Source organism: Mauremys mutica, chromosome 16, assembly GCF_020497125.1.
Source record: "Mauremys mutica isolate MM-2020 ecotype Southern chromosome 16, ASM2049712v1, whole genome shotgun sequence".
NCBI lineage: Eukaryota > Metazoa > Chordata > Testudines > Geoemydidae > Mauremys > Mauremys mutica.
In genome coordinates this window covers 20814372-20820371 of record NC_059087.1, presented here as the reverse complement: position 1 = coordinate 20820371, position 6000 = coordinate 20814372, and the positions used below count along the sequence as shown (strand labels likewise).

Below are 6000 nucleotides of genomic sequence, written 5' to 3'. Positions count from 1 at the left end.
TGTTCTTCTTCCACTTAGTCATCCAGACGCAAATCATTTAGAACACAGCTTTCCTGCTTTTTCCTGTCTCCAATTAATTTTATAATCCACTGACAACACAGCTAGACTATGGTCATTTCCTTAGTCTCCAGCATAGTACATCTATCACTGCCTAAACGCGTTACAAAACTTGAATCATAAACTAGTAAACCTGGCAGAAATCAGTGTTTTCCCCAGGAACTGAAATTAGGGTGGGTGTTGGAATATTTAAGGGGGGGTGAGGGCTGACGAGGGTTGAGACTGTGAGGGCAAAGGTGGGCTGAATGGCACGATAGTAAAAACTGAAAAACGTTTCATGACCATTTTATTAAGATTTAACTCATGTTTTAAAATCATCACAGAAATTAAGGTTGGCTACTCAAGCCTACTATGAAGCGCTACATCAACATCCTTCTTGGTTTCTTGTTGTAATTTTGCACTCTTTGGTGTCTTCTTGTGTGTCCGGTACTTCCAGTCCTTCATGATATGTTCATGATCAGGAAAAGGCAACTTCTTTCAGAACACAAAATTCTATTCAATGAGGGAAAAGAGTGCTCAACTGTAGCTGTTGTGACTGGGAGTAGCAAGAGATGGATTCCTACTTCTTTCATCCTAGGAAACATAGTACAAAGACTGGGTCAAACCACTAGTGATGATAAAGAAGTTGAAATTAAATCTTCTTTCGTTTGTCATATGATATTCCACTCTGTGTTCAAAATTTTCTGTTCTGTCCTGATCACATAGCAGCCCGTTGCTGGTAGTGCCTCACTCAACTCAGTTGTAGGTGTTTTATAAGACAGGCATCTGTAAAAGCTACATGAAGGTTGAGTAGAATCCAGAAATGGCTATTGTAGATTTGTAAGAATCTAGTCTGTGTACTTTTTCAGCTGGCTTAACAAACACTTCTTGTCCTTGTCACTTAAGGAGTCAATATAAATACCTTCATTAGTCAACTTCTGGACTGAAGTCTTTGCTTCTTGCAGTACATTTTCAATTGATATCTCTGGACTGAAGTCTTTGCTTCTTGCAGTACATTTTCAATTGATATCTCTGATTGATACAAGGGTGGCTTCTATTGCTGGACAAAGATCTACTACTGTTGTAGAAGATGCCCGAATGACATTGTTTAATGACCCAAGTGATTTCAACAGTAGACTTACAAGAGAGAGAACTGCGATAGTCTTCTCTGAACTAAGTAACAAACGTTGTCCACCAGCCTCACTAAGGACAGATTCCTATCTTGGTGGATACTTTCCAAAGCCAGTAATAATGGTTGCAGTTATTTTAAGACAACAGCCAAGAATTGCTCATCAGAAAGCCAGTGGGTTTTCCCAGGTTGGGCTAATTTGAACTTCAATCCCAGTGTATCTTCTATTTCTTTCCAAAACATTCAGTCCTTTTGGACTCTTGCTGAAAAAAAGAGTAAAAATAGACATTAAATGTATGGCTTTTTAATGTCTTTTGAAGAGTCTGCAGCTCATACTAGGACTAGCTGGAGTAGGGAGGGATAGCTAGCTCAGTGGTTTGAGCATTAGCCTGCTAAACTCAGAGTTGTGAGTTCAACCCTTGAGGGGGCCACTTAGGGATCTGGGGCAAAATCAGTACTTGGTCCTGCTAGTGAAGGCAGGGGGCTGGACTCAATGACCTCTCAGGGTCCCATCCAGTTCCATGAGATAGGTATATCTCAATTTTTTATTTTAGGATGTCCTCTGCAGTGTGTATAGGAGAGATTAGGGTTACATTTTTCTCTGAGGGAAAATTATACTCCACTATGTCTTCCAGAGAAGTTTGTAGCTCCATCAAATGCACAAGCAGCCATCTGTTTGGGGTTCAATTGACAAGCATTTAACTCTTGATGTCACAGATGCAGCTGATGTGTCTTCTATAACCTGAACATCTAGAATGCATCTACTGGCCTACCACGGACATCAAGATAACATATGCAATTACTTAATACTTGATGTCTATTTGCATTGGTGCATTCATCAGCCATGTATGCACATATTTTGAATATGGTGAGAGAGTTCTTCACTTTTTCAACTGCTGAGTCTTTCACTGTTGCACTGCATGCTTCTAGAGGGTCAGCTGATTTTTTTCAGAAAGAAGGCAAGCATTTGCTGGTCTTGTCCTAAACCAGTACTCAACTTCAGGATTAACAAATGATAATGTAATTAACATTGGCCTCCAGTTTATAGTATGTGGTTTCTCTTGCTTTAAATAGAAAGTATGATGCAAAAGCCATGTATGTTGTCAGTATTGGCGTAGTTTATCAGTCTGGGAAACCAAGCTCCCCAGCTTTTACTATATAAATCCATTATATGCCCACATCTTGAATACTGCATGCAGTTCTGGTCACCCCATCTCAAAAAAGATATATTGGAATTGGAAAAGGTTCAGAAAAGGGGAACAAAAATGATTATGGGTATGGAACGGATTCCATATGAAGAGAGATTAAAAAGACTGGGATTTTTCAGCTTGGAAAAGAGATGACTAAGGGGGTTTTGATAGAGGCTTATAAAATCTTGACTGGTGTGGAGAAAATGAATAAGGAAGTGTTATTTACCCCTTCACTTAACACAAGAACTAGGGGTCACCCAATAAAATTAATAGCCAGCAAGTTTAAAACAAACAAAAGGAAGTATATCTTCAAACAGTGCATAGTCACCCATGGAACTTTTTGCCAGGGATGTTGTGAAGGCCAAAATTATAACAGGGTTCAAAAAAGAACTAGATAAGTTAATGGAGAATAGGTCCATCAATGGCTATTAGCCAGGATGGGCAGGGATGCAACACCATGCTCTGAGTATCCCTAGCCCCTGTTTGCCAGAAGCCGGGAATGGACAACAGGAGATGGATCACTCAATGATTCCCTTTCATAACCAATGTGACAAGCCCAGAGGTCCCAGGGCTAGGAACTGCCAAGCCTAGAGGCGCTGGGGTTCAGCCCTGGCAAGCCCTGGCACAAATTAAGCACTGAGGTAGACCCCTCATTCAGGCAGGCTAAGCACAGGTCTGCTGCCCTTTACTCATACAATAAGAACAACAACATTTCATGATCCCCACATTATTTTTTGTTATTAACGCTAATGTTTAAAATCAAATTTACACAAGTTAACCGGGAAGGTACTGTACATCTGCAGTCAGGCTAGAGTTATGAGGGATTACAAGTATTGGTTACAAGGTTCACAGGGTAAATACATAGTACATAACAAGCATAGACCCAGATTGGGGTGCGGGAGTTTTTATACTACAGTGATTTGTAACCCAACACCAGCCAAAGTTGATCACTTGGCAGCACAGCTCTGTCTGCTGGACACATAGGCAGAGTAGGTGTGTTCATGTAAATACAGGCCTGGTCTACACTACGTGTTTAAACCGGTTTAAGGAGCGTAAAACCGATTTAACGCCACACCCGTCCACACTAAGAGTCCCTTTATATCGATATAAAGGGCTCTTTAAACCGGTTTCTGTACTCCTCCCTAACGAGAGGAGTAGCGCTAGTATCGGTATTACCATATCGGATTAGGGTTAGTGTGGCCGCAGATCGACGGTATTGGCCTCCGGGTGGTATCCCACAGTGCACCACTGACCGCTCTGGACAGCAATCTGAACTCGGATGCAGTGGCCAGGTAGACAGGAAAAGCCCCACGAACTTTTGAATATTTCCTGTTTGCCCAGCGTGGAGCTCCGATCAGCACGTGTGGCGATGCAGTTAAAAATCAAAATAAAGAAAGAGCTCCAGCATGGACAATGCGGATGTGATTGCTGTAAGGGCAGGCAAATCTGTTCTATCAGCGCTCCGTTACAGAAGACAAAATTCAAAATCATTTTTAAAAAATCTCCAGACAGACACCATAGCAGGGACTCAGCTCACTGCTGCGTGACAAGCATAAAGGAAAGCCAAAGAATCAAATGGATGCTCATGGCCTGGAGGACTCAAGCTATCCCACAGTTCTTGCAGTCTCCGAAAAGTATTTGCATTCTTGGCTGAGCTCCAAATGCTTCTAGGGTCAAACACAGTGTCCGCGGTGGGTCAGGGCATAGCTTGGCAATTTACGCACCCCCCCACCCACCCCCAGAAGTGAAAGGGAAAACAATCCTCTCTTGACTCTTTTACATGTCACCCTATCTTTACTGAATGCTGCAGACAGACACAATGCTGCAGCACTCAACACCAACATCCTTGCTCCCCCCCTGCCATGGGTGGCTGATGGTGCAATAAGACTGATATCCATTGTCATCATCAGTCTATTGGCACATGGGGCAGTGCAAAAGGACTGGTAACCATGCCGACTAGCATCAGTTAGGTCTATCAAGGGTGCCTGCCCCTAATTTGTCCTGGTAGATGGTGCAATATGGCTGGTAACCGTCTTCATCATAGCAACAGGGGGCTGAGCTCCATCAGCCCCCACCCTTCATGTGTAAAGAAAAGATTTAGTTGCCCCTGGACTAGCAGTGGGATGCTGGGCTCCTCTCCTACACACTGCTTAATGTCCTGTCTGGACTATCATAGCAGCTGGAGGCTGCCTTCCACTCATTTCTCACTAACAAGTCACTGTGTCATCACACAAGTGGGGGGACAATGCTATGGTAGCCCAGGAAGGCTGGGGGAAGAACAGAATGAACAGGTGGGGTTGTTGCAGGAGCACCCCCTGTGAATAGCATACAGCTCATAATTTCTGCAGGATCTGACACAGAGCAGCTGTGCTCTCTGGTTATGATATACAGTGGTTCTCTAGTACACTTGCCCATATTCTAGGCAGGACTGATTCTATTTTTAGATACCAAAAAGGAGGGATTGACTCAGGAAGTCATTCCCAATTTTGGCTTTTGCGCCCCTGGCTAAGAGCAGCCAGGGGCACTTATGACAGCAACAGATGGTGCAGTGCAAAAGGACTGGTAGCCACGATCATCTTATTACCAATTTATGGTATGGTAGATGGTGCAATATGGCTGGTAAGCATCTCTGCTGTCATGCAAAAGCAAAAGCATGCTGCTGTGTAGCGCTGCTGGACCGCCTCTGTGAGCGGCATCTAGTACACATACGGTGACAGTCACAAAAGGCAAAACAGGCTCCATGATTGCCATGCTATGGCATCTGCCAGGGCAATCCAGGGAAAAAAGGCACGAAATGCTTGTCTGCCGTTGCTTTCCCAGTGGAAGGAGTGACTGACGACATTTACCCAGAACCACCCGCGACAATGATTTTTGCCCCATCAGGCACTGGGATCTCAACCCGGAAATTCCAAGGGGCGGGGGAGGCTGCGGGAACTATGGGATAGCTACGGAATAGCTACCCACAGTGCAATGCTCCAGAAATCGACGCTAGCTCGGACCGTGGACGCACACCACCGATTTAATGTGTTTAGTGTGGCCGCGCACACTCGATTTTATACAATCTGTTTTGCTAAACCGGTTTATGTAAATTCGGAATAATCCCGTAGTGTAGACGTACCCACAGTCTGGTCCTGAAGCCTTCCCACCCACCCCTACTTCACCACTAGCTGTCAGAAGAGAGCTCATTCAGAACTTGCTTACAAATTATAATTTGAAATTATTAGGTAGGCCAATACAGCCGAAACAAATGTGCTGACATTGTCATAAAAACAGTCTTTGTTTATACTTTTCAAACCCATTATGCTTTCTCAGGTACAAGTATTTTCTCAGATACTGTGTATGCTTTTAAAGTGTGTATTAATGTTTCAATTTCAATTCAAATTTCCAATCATCTAAATTGGCAACACCGAATGTAACTGGGGGGGTGTTGGGAACATTTTTTTGGGGGAGGGAGAGAGTGTACACCCCTCGTGGGAGGAGGGGGAGAAGTCTTGGAAAATCCCCACTCCTCCAGATGTAACTTTCAAGATACACGAACACCTTGGGAATGGAGGTTGTTCATAACACTGAAATGTTCCTAACTCTGAACAAAACATTATGGTTGTTCTTTCAAAAGTTTACAACTGAACACTGACTTAACACCGC

At 43.6% G+C, this 6000-nt stretch overlaps 1 long non-coding RNA gene across 1 annotated transcript in view; it reads right to left on the bottom strand.

Annotated features, from left to right (window-relative positions):
* Positions 1-360: 360 nt before the first annotated feature.
* The window catches only part of LOC123351014, a 16918-nt gene continuing 11278 nt past the window's right edge, over positions 361-6000 (bottom strand). The window contains exon 3 of the long non-coding RNA XR_006573899.1: positions 361-1428. This is a non-coding gene — a long non-coding RNA (uncharacterized LOC123351014). The remainder of the gene's footprint in view (positions 1429-6000) is intronic.